This window comes from Gadus chalcogrammus, unplaced genomic scaffold (genome assembly GCF_026213295.1).
Source record: "Gadus chalcogrammus isolate NIFS_2021 unplaced genomic scaffold, NIFS_Gcha_1.0 GACHA070, whole genome shotgun sequence".
In the NCBI taxonomy this organism is placed as follows: domain Eukaryota; kingdom Metazoa; phylum Chordata; class Actinopteri; order Gadiformes; family Gadidae; genus Gadus; species Gadus chalcogrammus.
In genome coordinates this window covers 158,867-173,173 of record NW_026613505.1, presented here as the reverse complement: position 1 = coordinate 173,173, position 14,307 = coordinate 158,867, and the positions used below count along the sequence as shown (strand labels likewise).

The 14,307-nt window shown below is 42.7% G+C and overlaps 10 non-coding genes across 10 annotated transcripts; all 10 read left to right on the top strand.

Annotated features, from left to right (window-relative positions):
* Positions 1–296: 296 nt before the first annotated feature.
* On the top strand, positions 297–369 carry trnav-cac (transfer RNA valine (anticodon CAC)). The gene has a single exon. It is a non-coding gene; the product is annotated as a tRNA-Val (tRNA).
* Positions 370–1,054: 685 nt separating this feature from the next.
* Positions 1,055–1,127, top strand: trnav-cac (transfer RNA valine (anticodon CAC)). Its single transcript has one exon. It is a non-coding gene; the product is annotated as a tRNA-Val (tRNA).
* A 1,554-nt stretch (positions 1,128–2,681) lies between these two features.
* trnav-uac (transfer RNA valine (anticodon UAC)) lies at positions 2,682–2,754 on the top strand. The gene has a single exon. It is a non-coding gene; the product is annotated as a tRNA-Val (tRNA).
* Positions 2,755–3,228: 474 nt separating this feature from the next.
* On the top strand, positions 3,229–3,301 carry trnav-cac (transfer RNA valine (anticodon CAC)). The gene has a single exon. It is a non-coding gene; the product is annotated as a tRNA-Val (tRNA).
* A 250-nt stretch (positions 3,302–3,551) lies between these two features.
* On the top strand, positions 3,552–3,624 carry trnav-cac (transfer RNA valine (anticodon CAC)). Its single transcript has one exon. It is a non-coding gene; the product is annotated as a tRNA-Val (tRNA).
* Positions 3,625–5,085: 1,461 nt separating this feature from the next.
* trnav-cac (transfer RNA valine (anticodon CAC)) lies at positions 5,086–5,158 on the top strand. The gene has a single exon. It is a non-coding gene; the product is annotated as a tRNA-Val (tRNA).
* A 237-nt stretch (positions 5,159–5,395) lies between these two features.
* Positions 5,396–5,468, top strand: trnav-uac (transfer RNA valine (anticodon UAC)). Its single transcript has one exon. It is a non-coding gene; the product is annotated as a tRNA-Val (tRNA).
* A 3,203-nt stretch (positions 5,469–8,671) lies between these two features.
* On the top strand, positions 8,672–8,744 carry trnav-cac (transfer RNA valine (anticodon CAC)). The gene has a single exon. It is a non-coding gene; the product is annotated as a tRNA-Val (tRNA).
* A 237-nt stretch (positions 8,745–8,981) lies between these two features.
* trnav-uac (transfer RNA valine (anticodon UAC)) lies at positions 8,982–9,054 on the top strand. Its single transcript has one exon. It is a non-coding gene; the product is annotated as a tRNA-Val (tRNA).
* A 368-nt stretch (positions 9,055–9,422) lies between these two features.
* On the top strand, positions 9,423–9,495 carry trnav-cac (transfer RNA valine (anticodon CAC)). Its single transcript has one exon. It is a non-coding gene; the product is annotated as a tRNA-Val (tRNA).
* Positions 9,496–14,307: the final 4,812 nt, after the last annotated feature.

The following is a 14,307-nucleotide window of genomic DNA, read 5'->3' as shown; positions in this document are numbered from 1 at the left end:
ACGTCTCATCCTGGATCGTCTAGCGTGCAATGGACGGTTCGTATCCCATTAGCATGTCATGGCGGGCTTTGGCCGCTGTCGTCACGACTTTACAATTGAGGCCTAGCGTGCTAGCATTGTTCTCCGCGGTAGCAGATGGGCGAATGGATGTTTAGGATAATATGGTTCAAATATGTATGATATAACCACTCACATTCACACCTGACCACTCTGACCCTAGTTCCATTAAATGTTGTGAACTAGACTGGACGGTAGATGACGGGATTCTGATGGGTTGCCAGGTTCTCCGTGCATGTGTTTCCGTAGTGTAGTGGTTATCACGTTCGCCTCACACGCGGAAGGTCCCCGGTTCGAAACCGGGCGGAAACAGTATTACAATTTTGATATCAACAAAGTTAATGTTTAAATTCTCCTGCTTTACTATCAAGCAGCTATTCGGGAAAAGTCTGTCTGGAACAGAACCTTCAGCAGCGTCTACTTGGCACCACGCCACCTCTTCAACCGATAGCCTCGTCATATTATTAAGTGTTTAAACCTGGGCTGAAAACCTGTTCATGCGGGAGCTTCTGCTGACACATTTTTCTAGGGTTTTGCTCAGTCTAACAGGTTTCCGTAGTGTAGTGGTTATCACGTTCGCCTAACACGTGGTTATCACCATGTTCGCCTAACATGGTGACAGTATTTGTATTTAGCGCTCGCAGTTGAGAGCATAGACTGTATGAAAGATAAACTCTAACCCTAGTTGGGAGAAGTTCTTAGGAGTGTCTGGGTGTCAACCTCCTTTCCTGATTTGCCTAGCGTTACTGAATCTTCTACGTGCACCTCTCTAGCATGGACTTCTGGGACTTTACAATTGAGGCCGAGCGTGCTAGCATTGTTCCCCGCTGTAGCAGATGGGCGAATGGATGTTTAGGATAATATGTTTCAAACATGTATGATATAACCACTTACATTCACACATGACCACTCTGACCCTGGTTCCATTAAATGTTGTGAACGCGACTGGACGGTTGATGACGGGATTATGATGGGTTGCCAGATTGTACGTGTATGTGTTTCCGTAGTGTAGTGGTTATGACGTTCGCCTCACATGCGAAAGGTCCCCGGTTCGAAACCGGGCGGAAACAGCATTACAATTTTGAGATCAACAAAGTTAATGTTTAAATTCTCCTGCTTTACTATCAAGCAGCTATTCGGGAAAAGTCTATCTGGAACAGAACCTTCAGCAGCGTGTACTTGGCACCACGCCACCTCTTCAACCGATAGCCTCGTCATATTATTAAGTATTTAAACCTGCGCGGAAAACCTGTTCATGCGGGTGCTTCTGATGACAATATTTTCTAGGTTTTTTTTCAATCTAACAGGTTTCAGTAGTGTAGTGGTTATCATGTTTGACTGTCTCGCGAAAGGTCCCAGGTTCGAGACCGGGCGGAAACATGGTGAAAGTATTTGTATTTAGCGCTCGCAGTTGAGAGCATAGACTGTATGAAAGATAAACTCTAACCCTAGTTGGGAGAAGTTCTTAGGAGTGTCTGGGTGTCAACCTCCTTTCCTGATTTGCCTAGCGTTACTGAATCTTCTACGTGCACCTCTCTAGCATGGACTTCTGGGACTTTACAATTGAGGCCGAGCGTGCTAGCATTGTTCCCCGCTGTAGCAGATGGGCGAATGGATGTTTAGGATAATATGTTTCAAACATGTATGATATAACCACTTACATTCACACCTGACCACTCTGACCCTGGTTCCATTAAATGTTGTGAACGAGACTGGACGGTTGATGACGGGATTCTGATGGGTTGCCAGATTTTCCATGTATGTGTTTCCGCAGTGTAGTGGTTATCACGTTCGCCTCACACGCGAAAGGTCCCTGGTTCGAAACCGGGTGGAAACAGCTTAACAGTTTTGAGGAATACAAAGTTAATGTTTAAATTCTCCTGCTTTACTATCAAGTAGCTATTCGTGAAGAGTCTATCTTGAACAGAACCTTCAGCAGCGTCTACTTGGCACCACGCCTCCTCTTGAACCGATAGCCTCTTCATATTATTAAGTATTTAAACCAATGCGGAAAAGCTGTTCATTTCTAGGTTTTTTTTCAATCTCACAGGTTTCCGTAGTGTAGTTGTTATCACGTTCGTCTTACACGCAAAAGGTCCCCGGTTCAAGACCGGGCGGAAACAGCATGACTTACAAATTTAATGTTTAAATTCTCCTGCTTTACTATCAAGCAGCTATTCGAGAAAAGTCTTTCTGGAACACAACCTTCAGCAGTGTCTACTGGGCACCACGCCACCTCTTCAACCGATAGCCTCGTCATATTATTAAGTATTTAAACCAATGCGGAAAAGCTGTTCATTTCTAGGTTTTTTTTCAATCTCACAGGTTTCCGTAGTGTAGTTGTTATCACGTTCGTCTTACACGCAAAAGGTCCCCGGTTCAAGACCGGGCGGAAACAGCATGACTTACAAATTTAATGTTTAAATTCTCCTGCTTTACTATCAAGCAGCTATTCGAGAAAAGTCTTTCTGGAACACAACCTTCAGCAGTGTCTACTGGGCACCACGCCACCTCTTCAACCGATAGCCTCGTCATATTATTAAGTATTTAAACCTGCGCGGAAAACCTGTTCATGCGGGTGCTTCTGATGACAATATTCTCTAGGTTTTTTTTCAATCTAACAGGTTTCAGTAGTGTAGTGGTTATCACGTTCGCCTTACACGCGAAAGGTCCCCGGTTCGAGACCGGGCGGAAACATGGTCAAAGTATTTGTATTTAGGGCTCGCAGTTGAGAGCATAGACTGTATGAAAGTTAAACTCTAACTCTAGTTGTGAGAAGTTCATAGGAGTGTCTGGGTGTCAACCACCTTTCCTGTTTTGCCTAGCGTTACTGAGTCTTCTACGTGCACCTCTCCAGCATGGACTGCTGGGGTAAACGTCTCATCCTGGATCGTCTAGCGTGCAATGGACGGTTCGTATCCCATTAGCATGTCATGGCGGGCTTTGGCCGCTGTCGTCACGATTTTACAATTGAGGCCTAGCGTGCTAGCATTGTTCTCCGCGGTAGTAGATGGGCGAATGGATGTTTAGGATAATATGGTTCAAATATGTATGATATAACCACTTACATTTACACCTGACCTCTCTGACCCTGGTTCCATTAAATGTTGTGAACTAGACTGGACGGTAGATGACGGGATTCTGATGGGTTGCCAGATTATTCATATATGTGTTTCTGTAGTGTAGTGGTTATCACGTTCGCCTCACACGCGTAAGGTCCCCGGTTCGAAACCGGGCGGAAACAGCATTACAATTGTGAGATCAACAAAGTTAATGTTTAAATTCTCCTGCTTTACTATCAAGCAGCTATTCGGGAAAAGTCTATCTGGAACAGAACCTTCAGCAGCGTCTACTTGGCACCACGCCACCTCTTCAACCGATAGCCTCGTCATATTATTAAGTGTTTAAACCTGCGCTGAAAACCTGTTCAGCTTCGGGAGCTTCTGCTGAGCTTCTGCTGACAAAATTTTCTAGGGTTTTGCTCAGTCTAACAGGTTTCCGTAGTGTAGTGGTTATCACGTTCGCCTCACACGCGAAAGGTCCCCGGTTCGAAATCGGGCGGAAACAGCATAACGGTTTTGAGGTATACAAAGTTAATGTTTATATTCTCCTGCTTTACTATCAAGTAGCTATTCGTGAAGAGTCTATCTTGAACAGAACCTTCAGGAGTGTCTACTGGGCACCACGCCACCTCTTCAACCGATAGCCTCGTCATATTATTAAGTATTTAAACCTGCGCGGAAAACCTGTTCATGCGGGTGCTTCTGATGACAATTTTTTCTAGGTTTTTTTTCAATCCCACAGGTTTCAGTAGTGTAGTGGTTATCACGTTTGACTATCACGCGAAAGGTCCCAGGTTCGAGACCGGGCGGAAACATGGTCAAAGTATTTGTATTTAGCGCTCGCAGTTGAGAGCATAGACTGTATGAAAGTTAAACTCTAACTCTAGTTGGGAGAAGTTCTTAGGAGTGTCTGGGTGTCAACCTCCTTTCCTGATTTGCCTAGCGTTACTGAATCTTCTACGTGCACCTCTCTAGCATGGACTTCTGGGACTTTACAATTGAGGCCGAGCGTGCTAGCATTGTTCCCCGCTGTAGCAGATGGGCGAATGGATGTTTAGGATAATATTTTTCAAACATGTATGATATAACCACTTACATTCACATCTTACCACTCTGACCCTGGTTCCATTAAATGTTGTGAACGAGACTGGACGGTTGATGACGGGATTCTGATGGGTTGCCAGATTTACTGTGTATGTGTTTCCGTAGTGTAGTGGTTATCACGTTCGCCTCACACGCGAAAGGTCACCGGTTCGAAATCGGGCGGAAACAGCATAACGGTTTTGAGGTATACAAAGTTAATGTTTATATTCTCCTGCTTTACTATCAAGTAGCTATTCGTGAAGAGTCTATCTTGAACAGAACCTTCAGCAGTGTCTACTGGGCACCACGCCACCTCTTCAACCGATAGCCTGGTCATATTATTAAGTATTTAAACCTGCGCGGAAAACCTGTTCATGCGGGTGCTTCTGATGACAATATTTTCTAGTTTTTTTTTCAATCTAACAGGTTTCAGTAGTGTAGTGGTTATCATGTTTGACTGTCTCGCGAAAGGTCCCAGGTTCGAGACCTGGCGGAAACATGGTGAAAGTATTTGTATTTGGCGCTCGCAGTTGAGAGCATAGACTGTATGAAAGTTAAACTCTAACTCTAGTTGGGAGAAGTTCTTAGGAGTGTCTGGGTGTCAACCTCCTTTCCTGATTTGCCTAGTGTTACTGAATCTTCCACGTGCACCTCTCTAGCATGGACTTCTGGGACTTTACAATTGAGGCCGAGCGTGCTAGCATTGTTCCCCGCTGTAGCAGATGGGCGAATGGATGTTTAGGATAATATGTTTCAAACATGTATGATATAACCACTTACATTCACACCTGACCACTCTGACCCTGGTTCCATTAAATGTTGTTAACGAGACTGGACGGTTGATGACGGGATTCTGATGGGTTGCCAGAATTACCTCGTATGTGTTTCCGTAGTGTAGTGGTTATCACGTTCGCCTCACACGCGAAAGGTCCCCGGTTCGAAACTGGGCGGAAACAGCATAATGGTTTTGAGGTATACAAAGTTAATGTTTATATTCTCCTGCTTTACTATCAAGTAGCTATTCGTGAAGAGTCTATCTTGAGCAGAACCTTCAGCAGCGTCTACTTGGCACCACGCCACCTCTTGAACCGATAGCCTCGTCATATTATTAAGTATTTAAACCAACGCGGAAAAGCTGTTCATGCGGGACCTTCTGATGACAATATTTTCTAGGGTTTTTTTTAATCTCACAGGTTTCCGTAGTGTAGTGGTTATCACGTTCGTCTTACACGCGAAAGGTCCCCGGTTCAAGACCGGGCGGAAACAGCATGACTTACAACTTTAATGTTTAATTTCTCCTGCTTTACTATCAAGCATCTATTCGGGAAAATTCTGTCTGGAACAGGACCTTCAGCAGTGACGACTGGGCACCACGCCGCCTCTTCAACCGATAGCCTCGTCATATTATTAAGTGTTTAAACCTGCGCTGAAAACATCTTCATGCGGGAGCTTCTGTTGACAACATTTTGATTACAACATTTTCTAAGGTTTTGCCCAAACTAACAGGTTTCAGTAATATAGTGGTTATCACGTTCGCCTGACATGCAAAAGGTCCCCGGTTCGAAACCGAGCGGAAACAGTTTCATTGTTTTGAGATATAAAAAGTTAATGTTTAAATTCTCCTGCTTTACTATCAAGCAGCTATTCGAGAAAAGTCTTTCTGCAACACAACCTTCAGCAGCGTCTACTTGGCACCACGCCACCTCTTCAACCGATAGCCTCGTCATATTATTAAGTGTTTAAACCTGCGCTGAAAACCTGTTCATGCGGGAGCTTCTGCTGACAAAATTTTCTAGGGTTTTGCTTAGTCTAACAGGTATCCGTAGTGTAGTGGTTATCACGTTCGCCTAACACGTGAAAGGTCCCCGGTTCGAGATCGGGCGGAAACATGGTGACAGTATTTGTATTTAGCGCTCGCAGTTGAGAGCATAGACTATGAAAGTTAAACTCTATCTCTAGTTGTGAGAAGTTCTTAGGAGTGTCTGGGTGTCAACCTCCTTTCCTGTTTTGCCTAGCGTTACTGAGTCTTCTACGTTCACCTCTCCAGCATGGACTGCTGGGGTAAACGTCTCATCCTGGATCGTCTAGCGTGCAATGGACGGTTCGTATCCCATTAGCATGTCATGGCGGGCTTTGGCCGCTGTCGTCACGACTTTACAATTGAGGCCTAGCGTGCTAGCATTGTTCTCCGCGGTAGCAGATGGGCGAATGGATGTTTAGGATAATATGGTTCAAATATGTATGATATAACCACTCACATTCACACCTGACCACTCTGACCCTAGTTCCATTAAATGTTGTGAACTAGACTGGACGGTAGATGACGGGATTCTGATGGGTTGCCAGGTTCTCCGTGCATGTGTTTCCGTAGTGTAGTGGTTATCACGTTCGCCTCACACGCGAAAGGTCCCCGGGCGGAAACAGTATTACAATTTTGATATCAACAAAGTTAATGTTTAAATTCTCCTGCTTTACTATCAAGCAGCTATTCGGGAAAAGTCTATCTGGAACAGAACCTTCAGCAGCGTCTACTTGGCACCACGCCACCTCTTCAACCGATAGCCTCGTCATATTATTAAGTGTTTAAACCTGCGCTGAAAACCTGTTCATGCGGGAGCTTCTGCTGACAAATTTTTCTAGGGTTTTGCTCAGTCTAACAGGTTTCCGTAGTGTAGTGGTTATCACGTTTGCCTAACACGCGAAAGGTCCCCGGTTCGAGACCAGGCGGAAACATGGTGAAAGTATTTGTGTTTAGCGCTCGCAGTTGAGAGCATAGACTGTATGAAAGATAAACTCTAACCCTAGTTGGGAGAAGTTCTTAGGGGTGTCTGGGTGTCAACCTCCTTTCCTGATTTGCCTAGCGTTACTGAATCTTCTACGTGCACCTCTCTAGCATGGACTTCTGGGACTTTACAATTGAGGCCGAGCGTGCTAGCATTGTTCCCCGCTGTAGCAGATGGGCGAATGGATGTTTAGGATAATATGTTTCAAACATGTATGATATAACCACTTACATTCACACCTGACCACTCTGACCCTGGTTCCATTAAATGTTGTGAACGAGACTGGACGGTTGATGACGGGATTCTGATGGGTTGCCAGATTATCCGTGTATGTGTTTCCGTAGTGCAGTGGTTATGACGTTCGCCTCACATGCGAAAGGTCCCCGGTTCGAAACCGGCCGGAAACAGCATTACAATTATGAGATCAACAAAGTTAATGTTTAAATTCTCCTGCTTTACTATCAAGCAGCTATTCGGGAAAAGTCTATCTGGAACAGAACCTTCAGCAGCGTGTACTTGGCACCACGCCACCTCTTCAACCGATAGCCTCGTCATATTATTAAGTATTTAAACCTGCGCGGAAAACCTGTTCATTTCTAGGTTTTTTTTCAATCTCACAGGTTTCCGTAGTGTAGTTGTTATCACGTTCGTCTTACATGCAAAAGGTCCCCGGTTCAAGACCGGGCGGAAACAGCATGACTTACAAATTTAATGTTTAAATTCTCCTGCTTTACTATCAAGCAGCTATTCGAGAAAAGTCTTTCTGGAACACAACCTTCAGCAGTGTCTACTGGGCACCACGCCACCTCTTCAACCGATAGCCTCGTCATATTATTAAGTATTTAAACCTGCGCGGAAAACCTGTTCATGCGGGTGCTTCTGATGACAATATTTTCTAGTTTTTTTTTCAATATAACAGGTTTCAGTAGTGTAGTGGTTATCATGTTTGACTGTCTCGCGAAAGGTCCCAGGTTCGAGACCGGGCGGAAACATGGTGAAAGTATTTGTATTTAGCGCTCGCAGTTGAGAGCATAGACTGTATGAAAGTTAAACTCTAACTCTAGTTGGGAGAAGTTCTTAGGAGTTTCTGGGTGTCAACCTCCTTTCCTGATTTGCCTAGCGTTACTGAATCTTCTACGTGCACCTCTCTAGCATGGACTTCTGGGACTTTACAATTGAGGCCGAGCGTGCTAGCATTGTTCCCCGCTGTAGCAGATGGGCGAATGGATGTTTAGGATAATATGTTTCAAACATGTATGATATAACCACTTAGATTCACACCTGACCACTCTGACCCTGGTTCCATTAAAGGTTGTGAACGAGACTGGACGGTTGATGACGGGATTCTGATGGGTTGCCAGATTATACGTATATGTGTTTCGGTAGTGTAGTGGTTATCACGTTTGCCTCACACGCGAAAGGTCCCCGGTTCGGAACCGGGCGGAAACAGCATTACAATTTTGAGATCAACAAAGTTAATGTTTAAATTCTCCTGCTTTACTATCAAGCAGCTGTTCGGGAAAAGTCTATCTGGAACAGAACCTTCAGCAGCGTGTACTTGGCACCACGCCACCCATTCAACCGATAGCTTCGTCATATTATTAAGTGTTTAAACCTGCGCTGAAAACCTGTTCATGCGGGAGCTTCTGCTGACAAAATTTTCTAGGGTTTTGCTCAGTCTAACAGGTTTCCGTAGTGTAGTGGTTATCACGTTCGCCTCACATGCGACAGGTCCCTGGTTCGAAACCGGGCGGAAACAGCATTACAATTTTGAGATCAACAAAGTTAATGTTTAAATTCTCCTGCTTTACTATCAAGCAGCTGTTCGGGAAAAGTCTATCTGGAACAGAACCTTCAGCAGCGTGTACTTGGCACCACGCCACTCATTCAACCGATAGCATCGTCATATTATTAAGTGTTTAAACCTGCGCTGAAAACCTGTTCATGCGGGAGCTTCTGCTGACAAAATTTTCTAGGGTTTTGCTCAGTCTAACAGGTTTCCGTAGTGTAGTGGTTATCACGTTCGCCTTACACGCGAAAGGTCCCCGGTTCGAGACCGGGCGGAAACATGGTCAAAGTATTTGTATTTAGCGCTCGCAGTTGAGAGCATAGACTGTATGAAAGTTAAACTCTATCTCTAGTTGTGAGAATTTCTTAGGAGTGTCTGGGTGTCAACCTCCTTTCCTGATTTGCCTAGCGTTACTGAGTCTTCTACGTTCACCTCTCTAGCATGGACTTCTGGGACTTTACAATTGAGGCCGAGCGTGCTAGCATTGTTCCCCGCTTCAGTAGATAGGATAATATGTTTCAAACATGTATGATACAACCACTTACATTCACACCTGACCACTCTGACCCTGGTTCCATTAAATGTTGTGAACGAGACTGGACGGTTGATGACGGGATTCTGATGGGTTGCCAGATTTACCATATATGTGTTTCCGTAGTGTAGTGGTTATCACGTTCGCCTCACACGCGAAAGGTCCCCGGTTCGAAATCGGGCGGAAACAGCATAACGGTTTTGAGGTATACAAAGTTAATGTTTATATTCTCCTGCTTTACTATCAAGTAGCTATTCGTGAAGAGTATATCTTGAACAGAACCTTCAGCATCGTCTACTTGGCACCACGCCACCTCTTGAACCGATAGCCTCTTCATATTATTAAGTATTTAAACCAATGCGGAAAAGCTGTTCATGCGGGAGCTTCTGATGACAATATTTCCTAGGGTTTTTTTCAATCTCACAGGTTTCCGTAGTGTATTTGTTATCACGTTCGTCTTACACGCAAAAGGTCCCCGGTTCAAGACCGGGCGGAAACAGCATGACTTACAAATTTAATGTTTAAATTCTCCTGCTTTACTATCAAGCAGCTATTCGAGAAAAGTCTTTCTGGAACACAACCTTCAGCAGTGTCTACTGGGCACCACGCCACCTCTTCAATTGATAGCCTTGTCATATTATTAAGTGTTTAAACCTGCACTGAAAACGTGTTCATGCGGGTGCTTCTGATGACAATATTTTCTAGTTTTTTTTTCAAACTCACAGGTTTCAGTAGTGTAGTGGTTATCACGTTTGACTAACACGCGAAAGTTCCCAGGTTCGAGTTCGGGCGGAAACATGGTCAAAGTATTTGTATTTAGGGCTCGCAGTTGAGAGCATAGACTGCATGAAAGTTAAACTCGAACTCTAGTTGTGAGAAGTTCTTAGAAGTGTCTGTCTCTCAACCTCCTTTTCTGTTTTGCCTAGTGTTAGTGTAGTAGCCCATAGAGAAAAAAAGTTTTCCCAAATGGACTGTCATTTGGACAAAGCCCCTCAGAAGTGTGGCCTGCAAGACCTAATGGTTCAGAATGTGGTGGAAAAACAGTTTTTGAGATAGGAAGGTCCTACCGCCCTGAAATTCGAATACCATATTCTAGGGCCTAAATGGGACCCCCGCACCGAAACTTGGCCCGGTCGGACCCCCGAGGGCAGGAAGGGCCCCCCCCGAAACTTGGCCCAGTCGACACCGAGTGCAGGAAGGTGGGGCCTGGACTTTCATAATCTTCGCTCGGTGAATGTAAAGGATATTTGGTCGGATGTTATGACGAAGAATCATAATGTGAATGGGAATATTTTATAAATGTCTTGATATCATCTTTCGTCTCAACACTTCTGCTGCAGCCGCTTAAAGTTTCACTCCGTGGACCTTAAAATATGAATCAATCCATTAGAAGTATGAAAATATCTTCCCGGTGGAGTAACGGGACAAAGAAGGTGTCCTTTGACATCTACGTTTCGAGGCAATTGCAACAGTGCCACACATGATCATATTTGAATATGTTTTGGGGTAGTAATTAGCTATCGATTTTGGAGGCCTTTATCAATAATAACCAGCTACAGATTTGCTTCCCGATGGAGATTTTTGACAAATTACATGTTATTTAGCATCTACACGTTAAGCTGAGTCCAATGAGATCAAGCTCGCCCTCTTGCTACACCGAGATCATGTCCTAGACCTAGGTGTACCATGTAAAATACATGTTACCATTTGCTTGAGTGTCATGCTTGGTGTCATTGGACTCAGCTCAACGTGTAGATGCTAAATAACATCATTTCTCACAAATTTCTATCGGGAAGCAAATTAATAGCTGCTCATTATTGATTAAGGCCTCCAATTTCGACAGCTAATTACTACCATTAAACATGTTCGAATATGCTCATGTGTGGCACCGTTGATGTTGAAGGACACCTTGAAGGACACCTTGTTCGCCCTCTTACGCCACCGGGAAGATATTTACATGCTTCTGATTGACCAATGAATTGATTCAGCTATTCCCCCAGAAGTCTGGGGTCAAAAGGTCAAAAGGAGACGGCACCACGCCGCTTATGAGACAAAAGTTAATGTGTATTTCTCTCATAACTTTTTGTCATTATTAAAGAGAGGCCTGATTCTCAGATATGCAGGTTGGATGGCTATGGTGTAGGTCTGGGAAGAACTTCAGGCCAAAATCTTGCAAGCGAGCCGCTGGGTGCAGGTGCAACGAGATGGAGCACTTGCTCATTTCCTGTAGGGCTGGAGCCACAAGTTGAAGCTTATGCATCATTTGAGACCCCCTTTGATAAAAGGGGGTCACCCCGCTATTTTACAGGGTTGGAACTAGGCCCTCTCGGATGCCATTTGTTTCACTACGACTTCTTTCAGCTGCACACCCCTCTTCCCCAACGAGATTACGGCTAATAAAACGCTTGAGGTGGCGTTTTGGAAAGAAAAAACTTAATTTTTTTTAGGACATGACATGAAGGTAATTATGAGCCTTCACTCGAAAAAAATAATACTGCACGTTACTTAATTCAATCAGTGCAGCATTTTTACACTTAAAAATATTGAGTTGATATGAAAGCTCTCAAATCAGTTCCACAAAACATGAGTAATGAGTAAATCCAAGTAATATTTTTAAGTACATCTGAATGAATTGACTTGGCTCAATTACCACATAAATTGAGTAAATGTAACTGAAATTATGTGTTAACCATATGGAAAACCTGAGTAGAAATCACTAATCAAATTCAGTTAATTTAATTTAATCCAAGTAATATTTTTAAGTACATCTGAATGAATTGACTTGGCTCAATTACCACATAAATTGAGTAAATGTAACTGAAATTATGTGTTAACCATATGGAAAACCTGAGTAGAAATCACTAATCAAATTCAGTAAATATAATTGAAAAACATTTGTAGGAGATAACTGCAAATTTGCTTATGATTTACTGATTTACTGTTGTTTTACCAACAGACTTTTTAATTTTATTAATATGATATATTATATATTTGAGGATATTTACTATAAACCAAAATGGAGAAGAGCTCACAAAACATGAAAGCTTTATTTTAAAACATTTTTCCAATTTTTTAACATTTCCAACAGATTTATTTAACATTAACAGCCAACTGCACTGTTGATGGGAGGGTTGAACTGCTTTAAAACTCTAAAAAAATGAAGCCTTATGCCTCACTGGAATGATTAAAAAAGAAAAGAAAAGAAAAGACATAAATGCAAAACGGAAATGTCACAGACTGGACACACTGGAAAAAGCCTTCTGTTGAACCAATTAAAAAAAACAAGGGTAATGGTTCACATCTATATTACATAACTTGAGCCAATGACAAATATATAGCTTACCTCAAACAATATTTCCTATGTTCGTAAAAACAAAATAATACAACTTGGCACCAAGTATAATTCTATTCTTTGAATGAAGTTAATACATTTAAATCGTATGTTAAATCCTAAACAAAAACATATTGATTCACTCCAACAATTGTTTCTCATTTAAGAAATACCTATCAGAAATAATTTGTTTTATCCAATCAAAAAGATTACAATTTAATCAAACAATTGTTTCTCATTTAAACATGAACATATTTTTGTATACATCATCATTTTTTCCCGCTCAGCGCACGCTGCTTCATGGCCTTGGGGTGCTTCTGCTGGAGAGTTGGAAGTCTCTGTTCCAGCATCAGCAGTGTCAAAGACACCTCGATACTCCGCTTGGTGAAGCCGGGGATCGAACAAACAACCTTCAGGTTACCAGCCAACCCGCTCTACCACCTGAGCTACTGCCGCCACACAATATTTATATTAACAATGTAAATCGCACAGTTAGGCCTACTCCAGACCTCCCTCCAGACACAGACAGGCTGTCCTAGCTCACAGAACCAGTGAGTCATCGTCACTCTGGTCAAGGCTCTCTACTGCAGGTTCAGCTGTAGGTGCTACCTTGAATGAATAAGCAGCTGATGTTCCAAAAAGCTTCAAAACATGATCAGGCAGCTGGTGCTCAAAGCAAGCATCACCTGACAGCTTTAATCCACTCTGCTTTAATCCATATCGGATGTATAGGATGGAGTTTAAGGTCTGCAAGGACATCCGGTTCCTGAGTTTGCTTTTTACCACCAGGACTGAGCTGAGTCTGAAAAAATATTTCTAAATTGAGCTCCTAATCAAATATAACAGTGTTTTAGGAAGAAAACAAAAAAAAAATATTTGGATTGAATGACAAAATTATTAATCAGTTGAATACACAACCTTAAAATTTTACATTTGTCAAAATTGATATTTCTTAATTGAGCTCCTAATTAAAAATATCTATATTTCACAGTATTTGGAAATAAAAAAAAGTTATTTTAAAAATAAAACAAAAAATGTTTATTTGAATTGAATTACAAAATAATAATCAGATGAAGTACGGCTTAAAACCCTTTTTCCAGTGCACAGACTGATCTCAGACTGTTCACAGAACACAGACTGGAATGGAATTCCAACTATATCAGCACAATGTTTTTCAGTCTTTGCACCTTTGTTGACAGGTTTCCAGCATCGACTTCAACAAGCATCTTTTGAAAAACTTCAAAAGTGTACTTTAGAGTGTTGGGGTACTATAGGTCCAAGGCATAAGTTAGCCCAAGCAAGTAGCAGCAGGCTCTGCTGAGATCCCCAAGGTGGTTGAGTACGATGGAACCCTCAATGATGATCCCTACATCCCTGACTTGTCCATTTTCATTGCGCACAACGTACAGAGCCATCATCTCTGCTGCCAGCTCTTCTTCCACACTGATGGCTGAATCATCAGAAGTCTGTGGACATTGTAAAGCAAAGTGGTTAGAGCAGGCAGAATATCACCAGAATAAAATAAATTACCATACAACATAAATAGGATATACAATATGTTTAGGTTTTCTATTATTTTGACTAGCATACAACAAATTGGAATGATATCAACAGACTGCAAATAACAATAATGATAACTAGAACATTTCCTCTGAGAAATTTTGATAGGG